Source organism: Dermacentor albipictus, chromosome 5, assembly GCF_038994185.2.
Source record: "Dermacentor albipictus isolate Rhodes 1998 colony chromosome 5, USDA_Dalb.pri_finalv2, whole genome shotgun sequence".
Taxonomy (NCBI): domain Eukaryota; kingdom Metazoa; phylum Arthropoda; class Arachnida; order Ixodida; family Ixodidae; genus Dermacentor; species Dermacentor albipictus.
In genome coordinates, this window is record NC_091825.1 from 60,579,470 (window position 1) to 60,596,447 (window position 16,978).

Below are 16,978 nucleotides of genomic sequence, written 5' to 3' on the forward strand. Positions count from 1 at the left end.
CACAAATGACGTCATCATAGTGTATTTATGCGTTGTGATGTAAACACTCAGAGCAATAGGAGGATACATTGTTTCTTTACTTAAGGAAACTCTGATATTCCACACTAAAACGGCGCGAGAACGTAAAGCTCGACAAACGACACATACATACTGCCTGTTCGCGTAATTTTTTTGTTCATTGTCACGAATATTACCTACACATATTTTATATTCCGATTCTGGCAATGTACTGGTTCTTATGGGTAATTATTGTTGTTTGCTGTTTGTTATACTTCCGAAACCACACAAGTGTCCCCCCTGCGCGAATTACAATATTGTTGTATGCTAAGCTAGAGTACTTCGACCCTAAAGAAGCAATCTGATTTAAAAGTATTTAAAGTACACCTAAAGTTAAGGTCATTGCTTTTCATGGTGTGTTTGGTATAATGGTTGAATGAACGACGCACACCCATCTTATCGAATAAGGTAGAAAGTATCGGTTGATTATGTCGAGAGCATATGCACGGCGACGTGAGATACTACAGCGAATATCACGTTACCAAGATTTAAAGATGAACTTAGATGGAGATTTGAAAATGTACAGGAGAAGCATAACAGCAGAACTCATATCACCATGGCTATCGATGGTAGTGTTATTATTCATGAAACAATGCAATGACACAACGTATATTCATGAAGGAACATGGGTTTACCACTAGTAGTGGTCATTCTGAGACGCGTTACATCGGCTATATTCCACGTACTCCAATATCGCCCCACTCCATGGCCATCGAGGCATTGCCGCAACTTCATGACACCGACACAGTAACAATGGAAGAACAAATAATGACTGACACACATTGAAGTAAATATGCGTATGATGACCGTGTCATGACGTCCTTATTACCTTGATTGCTCAAATATGACGGCGATATAAAGATCACGAAGTGGCGAAAACTATATGAGGAGAATCAGATGACAATAATGACATGACAACCACGGTATCACGACGACCACATGAAGAAGTCGAAGTGACGATGGCGGCATTATCAAGGCCACATGACGAAGACGGTGTGAGAAAAGACGCATGATAGCGATGGTGTTACGATGACGCCATAACGATTATTGCATGACACCGGTGGCATAATCGTCGTAACTTTTGGATGATGTTAAGGGTTCGGCGAAAATGGGATGACGTCGCTGGCATGGCAAAATGGGATGCTGATACTGAATTGATAACGACGGCGAAATGTCAGATGTTTTAAGAAATGTATGAGGACTACGGAATGGTAGGTCAGATTTTGAATATTCAAGGATGATAATGTAACGACCTTGACGCAATCCGGATCACGGTATAAGAACGAATGAGTCGCGACGTTTTTATCGTTATAAAACGATAAAAACGATGCATTTGCAACAATAGCAGAAGAGCTTGAAGTTAGTTGGTTGGTGACAACTGTATGATCCTAACGGCGTGACGATAACTGTATTAGGAAAACTGTATGATGAGACCACATGACGGTAGCCAGATTATGAAACTGAATTGACAATGGTGGCTTGACTACAACGGCATTATGATGATGGTCTGTCTATACAGGCCTGATATTGACTCTGACGATGATGGCAGGGGAACGGTAGTATAATCACTTGAATTACCATAGAATTACCACAACACAATGACGAAGAAAGAGTCGCTTAGGCGGGATGACGATGAAGGCATGACATCAATAGATTGCCGAAAGTGAAGTGCTAACAGAGATGAAACGACAGTGGGAGGACAGCAGCCTAACGGCAGTCTATAAGACAGAGCCCGGACGACGTCAGGTACGACGGCCTCACTATACTAAAAAAATCGTAGCGGTTCAAACGAATATACAATATGAACCAATGAGACTTGGAAGAAGGCTTGACAAGGACGCAATGAATAGAGTCGGAATACAAAGGTGCAAACACGATGATTGACAGACAGCGAAGACAACGCTATATCAGCGTAACGTCGAATGCATGACGACTGTCTGATGATTATAACGTGACGACGACTGTACTGCGAACATCGCATTAGAAAGCTGAAAAGACAGGGATACAATGACAACCTCGGAATCGCTACTACAATCCTATGTCAAGTGGCTAAAACTATCAAGCACCTCTGGTCACATGGTCCCGGCAGAAGCCGTGACAACGACGGCGTGATATACTCAATCCGGAATGGTTACAATGCAATCACCACAACCAATCACGGCCAGGCTTCCAAACTTATTGGCCCAAGTAGGTACTCTAGCTGATCCTGTAGGTCAGCGTAATAAGCGAGACAGACAGACAGACAGACAGACAGACAGACAGACAGACAGACAGACAGACAGATAGACAGATAGATAGATAGATAGATAGATAGATAGATAGATAGATAGATAGATAGATAGATAGATAGATAGATAGACAGACAGACAGACAGATAGATAGATAGATAGATAGATAGATAGATAGATAGATAGATAGATAGATAGATAGATAGATAGATAGATAGATAGATAGATAGATAGATAGATAGATAGATAGATAGATAGATAGATAGATAGATAGATAGATAGATAGATAGATAGATAGGCGGGCTCAGAAGGCTGAAGTAGCGAACTAATGTTATACCTATCGATATATGTTCTCGTTTGAGTGCTTTAATAATAATAATAATATTTGGGGTTTTACGTGCCAAAACCATTTTCTGATTATGAGGCACGCCGTAGTGGAGGACTCCGGAAATTTTGACCACCTGGGGTTCTTTAACGTGCACCTAAATCTAAGCACACGGGTGTTTTCGCATTTCGCCCCCATCGAAATGCGGCCGCCGTGGCCGGGATTCGATCCCGCGTTTGAGTGCTTTGGCTCCAGCAGTTTCTTTTTGAGTGACTTGATCGAATACTTGTGCTCAAAAGTTACCGTGCTCCCTTTGAAGTCTGCGAGGTTAATGCAGTTTTCTGAAACAAAAAACTAATTAAGTCCCCGCCAATTACAAGTGCAACTCTTCTTTGGAATCAGAGCGCGATTGGGACAACCCAATTGGTTTCGGTTAAAGTGGAACATTTCTCAAAGTAAATTATTTTTCTGAAAATAACTCGTATGGCGGCCTTTTCGTACGTATTTCTCAATTTTCTCATTACTGCGGGAATTTTCAATTACTAGAGCGAGAAAGAGAAAGGGAGAATGAAACGACATTTATCCAAAATTGCAGAAAACTTTCCAATTTTCCTTGTAATTACGTTTTATAGCATTAGCCGTATCAGAAATGTTCTCCATGAAATAAGATAAAATTTTCAGTGAAACCGGTCATAAATGTTGCGTTTCGTTTTTAATTAAGCTGTCTTTTGCTTGTCACATTTAGACTAATGGAAATACCTGAGCATTTATTCCTTGTATTTAAGGCCCACTGGAAGGGACCTTCCATTAAACCAACCGTTTCTGCAGACATCTGGTGAAGGCTTCTCGTACAAGTACAGGTGAGAAAGCGACTCTGTACACTTCTAGCTTAACCGTTAGATTGTGTCGCCAAATAGTTGCGCGAATTGTGAGCTTGTTATCCGTGGTTGACCTAAGTGTGCATATTCTGATCACAAAATTTACTTGTGGAATGACATCATATCCTCGTCGGTCATCATTGCGCACATCGACATTTTAAATGAGAGAAAAATATTCTGCAATGCATTATTCTAGCGTGCAGGCCCTCCTCATCGTAAACATTAAACAGCTCAAATGATGTCTCTCACGAATCATGCCGACACTGCAAGGTGGACATAAGACACATAAGAAAGCTGTTACGCGCGTCAGTCTTCTCACGACAATGATTTCTTATTATCCTAGTTTACGCCGTCGAGTAAAGAACTGTGCTTCAGTACTTGTAATGAAACTCACTCAGTTGAGTGCCCCTTAGAGGATGATGGAGATTTTTTTCCCGAATAAGTGTGATGCGAGACGCAAGCTTTGTTTCTGCGCTTGAGAGAGGCGATGAAAATAAACAGACGAAACATTTCGTTATGTCGAAAGCATTGATTTCTGCCTAATTTACATAGGTTTTCTTTGCCAAAATCGTCACTTCATACAGGTCATTTCCAAAGCAGAATGAACTTGCGGTATATCGTTCTCTGAAAGTCATCTTGACGGTGGGGAAGAGAGAGAGTGCGCTGATTGCAAGCTTACACAGCCGAACCGCTAGCATTGATAGCGAGTAGGGTTGCTTGTCAATACCTTTTTCTGGTGTTCTCTTCAAGAGAAATTTTACCATCAGTCAAGCGCTTTCAAAAAAGAATGCATTTAGCATACAAAGGTACTAGGGCTCATCAAGTTGGTCACCTCGAGAGGAGGATGCTCTTTGTATGGAAAATATCAATCCAGATGGTGAATTGAGAGAACTTGGCGATTAAGTTTTTAATTATTTCTTGAACAGGCACATGCTGGAATCTTGGATTTGACGCCGCAAGGCTTTAAAAGTATGCCTGCTTAGCGGAGATCCCTGAACAGATGTCTATGATATGCGAGACATCGTTCGTAATAATAATAATAATAATAATAATAATAATAATAATAATAATAATAGTAATAATAATAATAATAATAATAATAATATAACAATTTACTATATTTACCTACAAATATTAACCATGCAAGAAAAACTGTCGCTTGGGGGCACCAAGAGGAGCACAACACCGGCCTGCTCTAGAAGCTAAATTTCGCATAGAAAAGCAATCGTGTGCAAACAACAGCAGCGAGCAGGGCCGCACATGCTGAGTGCAGTAGGACAAGATAATAAAAAATAGGTTGAGAACCACAGAAGAATAACCCACTCATGGGTGTCCCGAATTCAACAGGTCTCAGTTTTATTGTCAGTATCTGGCGCTCATGATACGCAAAGTTATTTGCCTTCTGCTTAAAACGCAGTCAGCTGTGTGTGTTATAAAGGACCATCCAACGTTTCATGAGCAAGTATTTACGTTGCACCGCAAGAGGAAAAGACCGACGCGAGTGCTAACCTTGTCGCTGAAACGATTCGGCCACCTTCAGCATACACATCACGAACCGTCAGTAACATGGCTCTAAAGCAGCGTGGTTCACTGCGAACATGAAAACGTGGCGGCTACATTTCAACTTAATGAAATTCATCAGCATGATGTCCAAGTAGGTTGCGGCGGTTGAGCTGATGAGCATCAGTGAGCAGGGAAGAATGTTCTTGTCGAGTGCAGCTGCCTCTTTATTCTCAGCAATGGCCACGCGCGATGGTATTTTGTTGTCAGATTACGCATAATCGTCATGATGATATTGAGGAGGCGACTTGATAATAGAGGCTGCATTCTCGGCTTGCTGTGGGCGACCAGCTCTGCGACTGGGTCTGTCGGCAGAGGAAACTTGCGAGCTGTGAATTCTCACTACGTCTGTAATTTTTGCTACAGGACAACTGACTGCGTAGTTGTGATAGAGACAGAGGGTGTTACACGGAAGAGACATTGTTCTTAAGTTTCTGTTTAGAAGACAGCAATACATGCAATTTCGAGGTTACAATTAGGATTTCAATGTGCACTTTTACATGACGAGAAAATTGTGAGGTAGAAAAGATTTAGGTGACAAAAACTGCACTGGTGTTTCAGATATGGATCGGCAAATATTAGTGGAGATGTCCATGCACTTTGTAGCACAAATAAAGTCGAATTTGCACAAAATTTGTCCTAGTCGAACCATTTCTGCTGAATAAACTTGAATTTCCGGCAGCTCACTTCAAATACACTAATGCAAATGCATGAAATATTTTTCAATACTACAAGGACATTCGTGTTGCTTGCACAGGTAACTTTGGTATATTCATATTTTAATTCGGGAAAGCGAAAGAACATTACGTGCAGAACTTTTAAGTATGTTGCAAACATAAACCCAAATCCACTTTCCCTTTCTATACTGACTTCATGTTTTAAAAGAAGAGAAACAAAGCTTTGGTGAAAGAAGGGTAAACTTGAGAATGTAAAACATTTTCGCCTGAAGCATTACTGTTTTTTTTTGTTTTATTTGTCGCTGAAAAGATCGTATGCATTTTCTTCTCCAGAACCAGTCGAGATGAACCGTGGATTGGGAATGGACCTTCTCGCAGCTGTTGCCATTGCCATAGGTGCATATACCTTGCCGAATTCGCTTATATATCTATCAGTGGGGCTATTTTAATTATTAAAACTGCTATTCCTTTTCGTGGTGGCGCTTATGGACCTAACAAATGAGTCCTCATGGAAAAACGTTGGCGTAGCGCCTTTAGTTTTGTTCTCGTAGGCACGAGGTCACACGATCGAATCCCGACCGCATTGGCGGCATTTTGATGGCGGTGAAATACAGGAACCCCCTTTCGCGTACTTTGCGGTCTCGTTAATAATTATCATGTGGTCGAAATTGTTCCACATTTCTACACTACTACGTGCCTCACAATTAGAGCCTGGTTTACGAGAATTGTGAGCAGGGCTAAGTGGCCTGATTTATGATTATTACAACGCTTGGTCAAGATGCGACGTTTCTCCCTTTCACCGGCTATGCTTGTTCTTTATTAATTACAAACCAGTGTCTCCGTCTGTAAACACGCCTCGAAGTTTACAGTTTTTTTTTTCGATGTTTCCTGTATTGAATTCATCGAGTGTACTGACGGCTAGCTACTGGAACTAATATATATTTTCCCTTGTAATTTTCTATCAACGCCATGTAACTGCCCTGTAAAGTGTATGTATGAAGTGCAGTTCCGTCTACTATTTCTTTATTGTTTAAATAATATGGAAGCATCAATACCAGATGATGATTTGTTATTACCTTTTTATTGTGAAAGTCTGAATAGTGACAACTCCGTATGTGAAGACGCTCGTTTTGCGCACTTATATTGACGCCATTGCCGCCGCAAGTTTACCTGCGGGCATTTTAACTCTCAAGCGTATGTTTCTGCCGACTTTTTCTACTATACTCCTTGTACCATCGAACATTGCTTTAAGGAATTGATTGTTTCATTAAATAAATAATTTATTCAGACATTCGTGTCAAAACGGATTCCCTTAACTAACGCCTACATTTCTGATGACAAGCGGTATGTCACCCGCCGTGGTTGCTCAGTGGATATGGTGTTAGGCTGCTGAGCACAAGGTCGCGGGATCGGATCCCGGCCACGGCGGCCGCATTTCGATGGGGGCGAAATGCGAGAACACCCGTGTACTTACATTTAGGTGCGCGTTAAAGAACCCCAGCTGGTCGAAATTTCCGGAGTCCCCCACTACAGCGTGCCTCATAATCAGAAAGTGGTTTTGGCACGTAAAACCCCATAATTTTTTTAAGGCGGTATGTTGCATTAAACGGAAGCGTAACTTACTAACCCATCCTTGTATGGCATTCTGTGTTTTCAGCTATGATCATCATGGCCCCCAATGAAGCTGCCGCTCTAGGTGGCGCTGTTGGAGGTATTGACGGAATCGGCCGCAAGAAGTGAAGAAGCACTGATAGAAGATGAACGGGCTTCATGTTTTCTTCTGTAAACGCCGACTTCTCATGCAATAAAGTACGCAAGTGAGCAATTGCGGAAAAGTTTTTATGCTTTCGCACCGCGTGTTTTTAAAACGAACGATGCCTCCACCTACTACTAGGACAAGAAATAGAACACTTCAGTCGAAGAAGAGTGAATTAGGATAAACAACGATAAAAAAGATACTCAGGAAGAATTGATTGGTTTAGCACTTGGTTAGTTTAATGATCTAACCCTCAGAATCCTTATGATCGTATCTATGGTACTACTATAGCATTTGCGTTATTCCAACTTCTGTCTCATCTATAATAGAAATAGACAAATGCGTCAGCATATAAATTCTGTGCACCAAATGCTGTGGAGATTATATCATGCCATCTCTCGTTCAGGAGAAAAGCATCGCATCACGTTGGGGCACCGGCATGTGTGTCGTCGATCATGTGGCTGACAAATGGGAGGCACTGATAGCTAGATTACATGCATTGAAGGTATCTTCGGTGAGGTTGAAAGTAGTCGTTCGTCATCATATATTGTTAATATGCCATTGTAAAATCTCACAGTGAATGTCTGCCTCGTTGCATACGTAATTGCTGCATCTACGGATGATTATAAAACAATTAATAATGCTTTGGCAATTTAGCGAAATTTGTGCCACTTATTTAAGACCCCGCAGCTGACTGTTTCATATCGAGATTTCATGGCGCGAAGACCAGTTCCGTCCAAAGAGCACGAAACATATAACACAAAGTTTTAACAATCGTTCATGAAATCAAAGATGTACCATGGATTTAAAGAGGGCTAAAATTTGACCCTCTGTAACTGCGTAAAATCTATATCTGCTAAAAATCATAAAAATTATAAGTATGTTATAATCCCACAATAGACGTGGGGTATTGTTTAGGAGAAAAAAGTGTAAAAGTATGGAAACAGCTCTAATTCGTTACCTGGGTCCTCAAGTTCAGAAAACTGCAGGCACGAGCTCGAAGTGCTCAATGTGCAGCAGCAGCAGCCCCTCTAGAGAGAGCTTTGTTGCAAATCAGTTGTGTTTACAAGATATTGTACACCAGCCTGCTTGAAAATAAATTGAGAAGCCATTCCGCCCTGTGAAGCGGCTGACAAGCTAATCTGCTACGTTGGTACAAATTATGTTGCGATAAAGGTTTTTTTTATTATTACTATACATATAATTATGCATATGTCACTTAGGCGAAATACAAAGAAATACACTATCATGACGTTGCGGCGGTTGTGATACACCGCCAATAGCCCTGTGACGACACTGAATAGGCGTTTGGCTAGCGTCGAATATATACACGATGGTTGAGGAGTCGTAGGCATTTTGGGGTCACTGTAACATTGTAAACTGAACTGTTAGGGAGAAAGGGCAGCATCATGAAGGAGCTTCACAGACACAAGAGTTGTCGACGCAGCTGCAACGGAGCGTCGTTTAGACGCAGTTGGTCGTTAAACCAAGCATCGACGGGAACGACCATATGCGTTGACCTGGCCATACTCCAAAGGAACTTGGAAACAAAACACGTTAGCTTGTAATTTTCGATTAAGGGTACTTCCTAGTTAATTAGAAAAATGAAACGCCAAAGATCTACAGTTTTATTATGGTGGACAAAGTAGGGGCTCCTCGTTTCCCTCCCGTAGAAACCCATGTATTGATAACAGACGGCAATCTCACGATCTTTACACCATGGGTGTGAATTGCGTAGTTAGAAAAAGCAAATTACACTAGCCGTAACGTTATAGTCGTCTTAGTGGCAAATTTCCAGATAATTTGTTTTGGGATAGTTTTGATAAAGCATGAGATACAGCCGTTTTTTGTAACCATACTGTCCCCGCCGAAGCCCATGTCATGGAAGCTGAAAGGAGTTCTGTTTCCTATAGGACTTCACCATATAACTCCTTTCCCCATGTTGCACCAGCATCTCTCCTCTCGCATTCCTAGAACCGAGGCTGTAGTTCCGAATTCCTTGTTGACCAGCCTGGTTTTCCCCCACTCTTGCATTTAAGTCGCCAATAATACAGTATGCCGAGTTTGGTGTTTTTGCTGCTTCAACACCTTCATAAAACTTCAAATAAAACATCTTCGTAAAACTGATCTACTTCATCATCATCATGAGCAGATTTTGGACCGTAGGCTTGTGCTACCTTTAATGTATACCTGTTATTAAGTTTGATGACGACTACTGCTGCCCTCTAAAGAATGCTGTGCAATTCCTGAATGTAGCCCGCTATGTTCTTATGAATTAGGAATCCTACCCCAAATTTCTTCATATCTGGGAGACCTCGATGTCAGAGGACTTGGAGGTTAGTCAGCACTGTATAATCCTCACCAGCTCTTCTAACCTCACTAAGGCCAATGATATCGCAAACAATGCCTGATAGTTCCTCAAAGAGTGCTGCGGAGCTAGCTTCACTCCAGAGAGTTCGGATGGGAAAGGTTACCAGGGTCAGTTTTCATTGGCGGCCTGTCCGGGTCCGGAGATTCTTCGTGCGCTCTGTATCGTTGCAGGTCTGACCGCCGCCTTGCTCAGGTGCTCCGCAGCTGCGCTGCTGGGGATATTGATTGAAGGAATGAGTAATTCTGGAGGGAGTGGGCGAATACTGCACCAGGAAGGACAATCCCTGTGATGCTAATAGAGTTTCTTCAAGCTTTCGGTGTGTTCTTAATTTGTTTGTACCAGAGTTGGGATATCCCCACTGGCTCTCGGCATCTTTTGCCATATGAGGCGTGACTCCAAGGCTGGCGGCGTAGTTAATTGAAGGGGGTAAAATTCACGATGACCACGCTCAGAGTAAAAAAAAAAGGAAAAAAGCTTGTCATAGAAAGATTCGAACTTGTTACTATGACAACTGAGCCATGGAAAAAGCTTAGTCATTATCCTGTAGGCTGCGAGGGTACCTTATCGCGGAGAATCCTGGTTGATGGTGATGGTAATTATGGCATCTCCCTCGAAAGAGGAAGGTGACAACTTGTTACTTAGCCGGCGACATTGAAGGTCGGTTACATCAGCATGCAACTGCTACATGTAACTGCTACTTGTCGGGACACATCGCGTATTATAACGGAACTGCAATGTAATGTTTTATCCATCGACGCTACGTGACATACATGCATGACAAATGGCATAATACCATGGTAGTGTTGATGACGCCTATTGAGTGACCTTTTCTTTGACATCCTTAGTTTTCTTCCAGCGTTTAGTTATGTGGCTAGTTTCCTACACTTCTTGGGATATATTGTGATTCTATGGAATTATCGTCCAGTTTCCATACGGGTGGACGGTTCCAGGTCCGGATGGCGTAATAAATAAACACGGGAAAGAAGTGTCTTTTACGAATGTAATTTGTTTCAATGAGCAATAGTTGAACCAATTGGTTCAACTATTGCATACCAAATTCCGACGATCCATACAGAATTGGTGTGGACCGTGCCGCTCATTGACCTCCAGAAGCTACAGCAGGTGCCGCTTGATGCAACTTGAAGAAAAAGCTCTTAAGACTATAGGCCTGTAACTGAAGGGTAATGACGGGTCCTTGCTCTCTTTGGGGTCTGGAGTATAACGACAGACGTTATGTAGGCCGACGACCAGATGATAAAGGGGAGTTTAGTAGGTATGAGGATGTAAGTGTTTTAGCATTGCATAGTTCATTCATATCCTGGAGCGCAGTTTTTAGAGGGGTTTAGGGATACCTGGGCCTCGGCTAAGGCATATGGACGATTTTATGCCTCATTTGTAGCACACATCCGTATCAAAGGCTTTCGTTCTGCTCGCTATTTGTATTTACCGACTTATTCAAATATTGCGAGGAACTTTAGATGTGTTGGAAATGAGCACAAATAGCGGCTTTTCCCGCAGTGTAACCTTGTAACCTTTTCCCGCTGTGTACCCCAAGGGCGGCCCCTCGAGCCCGGATGCTCTTGCAAAGGCCTCCAAATCCTATGCTGAAATTACTAGCTTCTACAAGGAGACGAGACGCGTGTACCCGCCGGCCCGCGCCGGCCTCGACCGAGCGCAAGCCACCATGCTTCGCAGACTGCAGACCGATTCCATTCTCAGTCATTGTGTGCTTTATTTCTTCACTGACGGGGATTACGACCCCGTAGTAGTAAGTGCGACCACGGAGTGCTCAGCACTCGGGCACACATTCTCTGCGGATGTGAGGGTAACCCTCCCCCACAATCATTACTGCCAGCTCCCTCCGAGGACGGTTGCAACCTGCTGCTGACTAGAGCAGACAAGAAAACACAACTGGCACTCGTCTCGTGGGCCCAAGACTTCGCCCCCACCTGGGAGCAACACTAGTTTGACCTGCCCTAACTTGTAACCCTGCAGTGGCCAATAAAGTTGTTTCTCTCTCTGTCTCCTATTAAAGTATTATAGGAACTTTTATGATTAGAAACACCCGCTTCAAGTACACTTGCAGCCGGCTTTGAATCAAGAGATCAGTTGGCTTGTGCATTCCACGGGGCGGGAAAATTAGTTTGATGCCGCGTGACTAGGCTAAAGCACGAAGCTTATCGCTACAAACATTGGGGCCATTGTCGACGAACACGACTTTAAGTTCCTAAATATGTCCTTTCAAGAAGCCAAATGGTGCAGTTCATCGCTTCCTTGCCTGGTTAAGCAGCAAGAAATCTGGTGCATTCATCTGTTGCTTGGTCCTTCTTGGTTCTTCCATACTCTTTCCACTTTCTTCTGAAGTTCAACGAAGTCAAGGTGAACTACGTTAAATGGTGTGTCAGAGATAGTTGAAAAGGCCATTAGGTTTGAAGGAGGTTACTTTTCACGCACACTTACTAGCGAAAAACAATATCGATTTCAAAAGCAGGTTTTCTACCAGTTAGGACAGGTACCATGGTGTCAAAAGTAGCTCCGATAAAAAACAATCGTCAACTGTGATTTGGCACTGATGAGGCACTGCTTACAAAGAACTTTATTGCATACAACGCACGCAATGAATATGTGTGTGTGGCTGTGAAAACACTAACGCAACATATATTTGTAAGTTAAGCTGCAATCATTATGGCACCCAACCAAGCTGACATGTAGTAAGCGCTGGCTACTCATGGCAGGACGGCATACTAGGTCTTGTTTTCGACGTCGACGTGCATTGCTAGCATATCGCTAGCATATCGCATATTATTATCCTCATTCAGGCGCTACGCAAGACCCTTCCTGAGTGTGGTAGGCATCTGAGCTCCTGCGTCTTGCCTGACTGTATTGCAGAATCGCTTAGGTGAACTCCGCTATAAAGGCCCTTCATCTGCTGGTGATCGGGACTTCTTGATGACCAGGATGTTCTCGGCAAAGAATTTCTCCACTTCGGCTACGCTACCTTTCCGCAGAGCTTTCGTTTCAGCGAAGCTGAAACTTGTCAACATTTAAAAATCAGTGTTGCTTTACTAGCTTCACCACTGCCGGCCTCTATTCGGTAATAGCAGCATCAATGCTTCTTTGATTATTTAGAAGTTCAGGCGTGCATCAATTTGTTCAGTGTCTGGACGCTGTGATTTGTTGAGGAAGTGATGTCTAGTTTTTCGAGCCATAGGACGGAAGGGGCCAGATTTCTTAGAGTAAATTTTTGTAACGTTTATTTCTTTATCACTTTACCCAGCGCGACATGATTGGCACTAAAATGTATGAAGCACAATGCAAGGAGTAACAAAGAAATAATACAGGTGAACTGTTATGCGAAAAAAAATATTGTTAGCATACACAAAATTAAACGCTGCAGCATGAACCACAAACATAGAAAGCGATAATTTTGTCATAAACATACAATAAAATGCTTACAAATTACGAGAAATCGCTATTTGTATTTGATAGAAGTCACTTTCGGATTGGTTACACTGCCAACATAAATGCACTACTGGAGCAACGAAAAATATTAATCATTTCTTGTGGTGGTGACAACTTCTCATGGTGTCTGGTCCCAGTCCGAAATTGTCCAGGCACAAAATTACATAATAAATTGAGCCGTTCTCCACCTTATTTCGTTAGATTTTTGACAACATCTCGTTCTCAAGAAAAAGGTCAACATGCAGTAGCTACTTTCACGCCGTATACTTGTTTAAAATTAAAGCTTATTTAAGTTTAAGCATCTTCCTATGTAACCATTGTGAAATCCAGCCAACTTTCTTCTTAGCATGTGTTACACTCAACGCTCTAACGCTTTTTCCGAATACATATCGAATCCTTAATGCAGAAGTCGGGAAAAGCTTGGAGTATTTGAGCATTTATTACGCCAACCTAATCGTCATTCTTCATCTTCGTCTCCCATCTTCCTCCACTTCCTTGACACCGTTCTTATTCGCCTTCATCTTCATCTGCTTCCGTTCCGGACCAGGAATAGTTATACCTGAATTTTCCACTCTTTCAATTTCCTTAAGGACATTTTCGAGCCATGGTTCTCCCGCAGCACAGGAGTAATCAAGTGTGGACCTAATATGTGCTGTGAACAATGCTTCTTTTTTACTTCTGGAGGAAGCTGCTTTATATTACGACGCTGGAACCCTACTTCCCGGCATGCTGGACGTGCATTTATAGCAACCTGTGTTTATAACCTCTCTCTTGAATAGGGCTGCTCAGCTGGTGACAGGCAATGAAACGAATTTTTGGGGCAATCACGTTACATAGGTTCAACGAAACTTCATCGTGATGGCCATAGGAAGACGGCCACTTCAGTCTCGTTTAACGAATATGAACAGTACCTCTTTCCGTTTAGTCTTCCACTGTATGAAAGCCTAAAAAAGGTAAGTGTAGTTAAGAGAGAATTTTGGGTTGCATGGCAGGACGATTGGGGTCTGCTTAATGCTTATATAAATTAAGCCGTAGAGTCCCAATTCCTACCAGTTAAGGTAAATGCGCATATAGTCTCCTATAACAGCTCCTATTCTAAATGGGCTGTTTATGAAGCCAAGAAATGCGAATAAAACGAAAGCTTAAGCTCCTGCTATCGGCCCGAACGATTGTCAGGCCTTTCGCTCACTGAATTGCACGCTGTTTAACCTGACCTAGTCTCGGTCCCATACTGCCATCAAATTCATGAGCGCAGGATCCTCAAACTGATGGATGGACACGTGGACGCACGTGGATGATATAACACAGTCTATTGCGAGCGTCAAGAGTAATGACATAACTTCACTTAGCAATTGTAGCGCTTCAGGCACATAGCATTGGAAAAACTACAGCCACAGGTCTTTCCACAATTTGCGCTTTCCAATTCGCGACCGACAACCTCATATGTATTTAGCACTGGAGCAAATATATCGTGCTGCAACACTCACCTATGAAAAAAAAAGATTCAAATATTTTCGTATATTCCACAGTTATTATTAATCCTCGATTTGAAGTGCTCCTGTAGAGGTACAACAGCTACTTCTAAGTCAAAGCTCAATTTGATCAAATAACAAATGCATGCAGGCATTCAAAGCATCCTGCATTCTACATGCCAGGTGCTCAAGCTATCATACATTGCGCTCTGTATTGGAAAAAAAATGGGCCCCTAAAGGCGAAGATAACTAAGCTCCTGTTTTCACAAATGAGTAGAACCAATTCCAGTAAGTTCTTTTTTTCATAAGATCCCATTTATTATTTGTTTTGATATTCATTTTTTAGTTACTGTTCTAAATGGCGTGCACTCAAGAAAGTACTTGAGGAAAATGGAAAGAGTCTTAATGTCATGTTTTAAGCCAGGTATTTTTTTACCATTTATTTTTCTTGGCTGATAAAGAAAAATCACATGAACTGAAAAGCACCACGTGACTAACCATAGGCCCACTTCAAAAAGCAGCGGCCTCAAACACGCTACGTAGGAGTTATCGAACTCATTGTTTCGACTACGCATCAACCACCCATCATCTGCACTGTTTGCTAATCACCACCAAGCTGCCGTGCTGTCCTGGGCACGGCTGCCACATAAGGCCACAATCATTACTCTCGTTCAATATTGCTCAGCGGCAAAATGATTGGCACCTAATTATCTTTATTAGAGCGTATAGAAGTGCCTAAGAAGATAATTCTGTACTGATCGAAATTTTGCTATCGGACGCATATACGGAACGAATAATGCGTGACTTGCGTGCAGTAGACAGGTTTTCATAGTTGCCCAGCATAACACACTTTGCTGTAGAATAACAAAGAAAACGTAGCCTACACCTAGCAAAAAAGTGGAATTACATAAAGTGAAGGCGTGACATTAACATTGAAAAGGGGCAGCGTGGATCCAAAAGCAAACAATGGTTGAATATATTTCGATTGAATAAGAATAAAGGAAATCAAGCAACAAAGACGTAATTGGAGTTCGGTGCCGAAAACCATCCTTTTGCAGGGGATATGAAGACTAACTCGCGATTATGATATCAATGAAGCGGATTTTCGCACTTCATGCAATGTGTCTGGCAAACTGGGGCCTATTACCAGAGCCAAATCTATGCCAAGGAAAACCGAATGCTGTTAACAGCATCAGAGGATAGGTGAAGGGGAGAAGTTTAGAGAGTTAACAAGCTTCAGGCTGGAATGGGCTTGCCCGTGCATTTCGAAATCACCGAAAGACGTCATCATAGTGTATTTATTCATTGTGATGTTGACGCTGAGAGCAGTAGGACGATAGATTGTTTCTTTACTCAATGAGAATATTGACATTCTACGATAAGACGGCGCGAGGACGTAACCCTCGTAAACCAACACATGCATACAGCCTGCTCGGGCTTTTTGTTGTTGTCATGAATATAAGCTACCGATATTTTGTAGAAAAATTGCTATTCAGGGATCATACTCTTTCTTAGGGATAAATATTGTTGTTTCCTCATTCTTATACTTCCCAAACCACACAAGCGGCCTTCTTGTGCAAACGACAGACGCGTTGTATGCTAACCTAGATTAGTTCTACCCTGAAGAAACAATCAGAGCCATCCGATCTTTTTTTTTTGAATTAAGGAGTCTCCTAAATATAGATAGAGCAAAATTCTCCGAAGTGCACCTAAACTACGACTATTGCTTTTCACGGTGTATATTGTATAATGGTTGGATGACCGGCGCACATGAGTCTTGTCGAATATGGTAGCAAGCATCGGTTTATTAGGTCGAAAACGTCAGCTCGCCATCGTGTGATACTACCGCGAATACCAACGTAAGCAAAATTTAAAATTTAGCATAGACACAGAATCGAATATGTATACACGACAAAGTATTGCAGCAGAAAGGATATCACAATTGCTATAGGTGCGAATGCTTATTGCAATACAACAATGCAGTGACATACCATATTCTCGACGTAACATTGATTTACCCCTAATTGTGGTAATTATGAGGCATGTTGCGTGGGCTATATGCCACGTACTCCGATATCCTCCCACTCCATAGACATTGAGGTATTGCGGCGACTTTATGACACCCACACAGTACCAATGGAAGAACAATAAACAATATTGAACTAAAAATGCGTATGACGACCTCGTCATGA

General features: G+C 42.2%; 1 long non-coding RNA gene across 1 annotated transcript; it reads left to right on the top strand.

Annotated features, from left to right (window-relative positions):
* Window positions 1-3,400: 3,400 nt before the first annotated feature.
* LOC139060446 (uncharacterized) lies at window positions 3,401-7,563 on the top strand. The gene is made up of 3 exons (XR_011514824.1): window positions 3,401-3,470; window positions 6,059-6,121; window positions 7,383-7,563. It is a non-coding gene; the product is annotated as an uncharacterized lncRNA (long non-coding RNA).
* The last annotated feature ends 9,415 nt before the right edge of the window (window positions 7,564-16,978 follow it).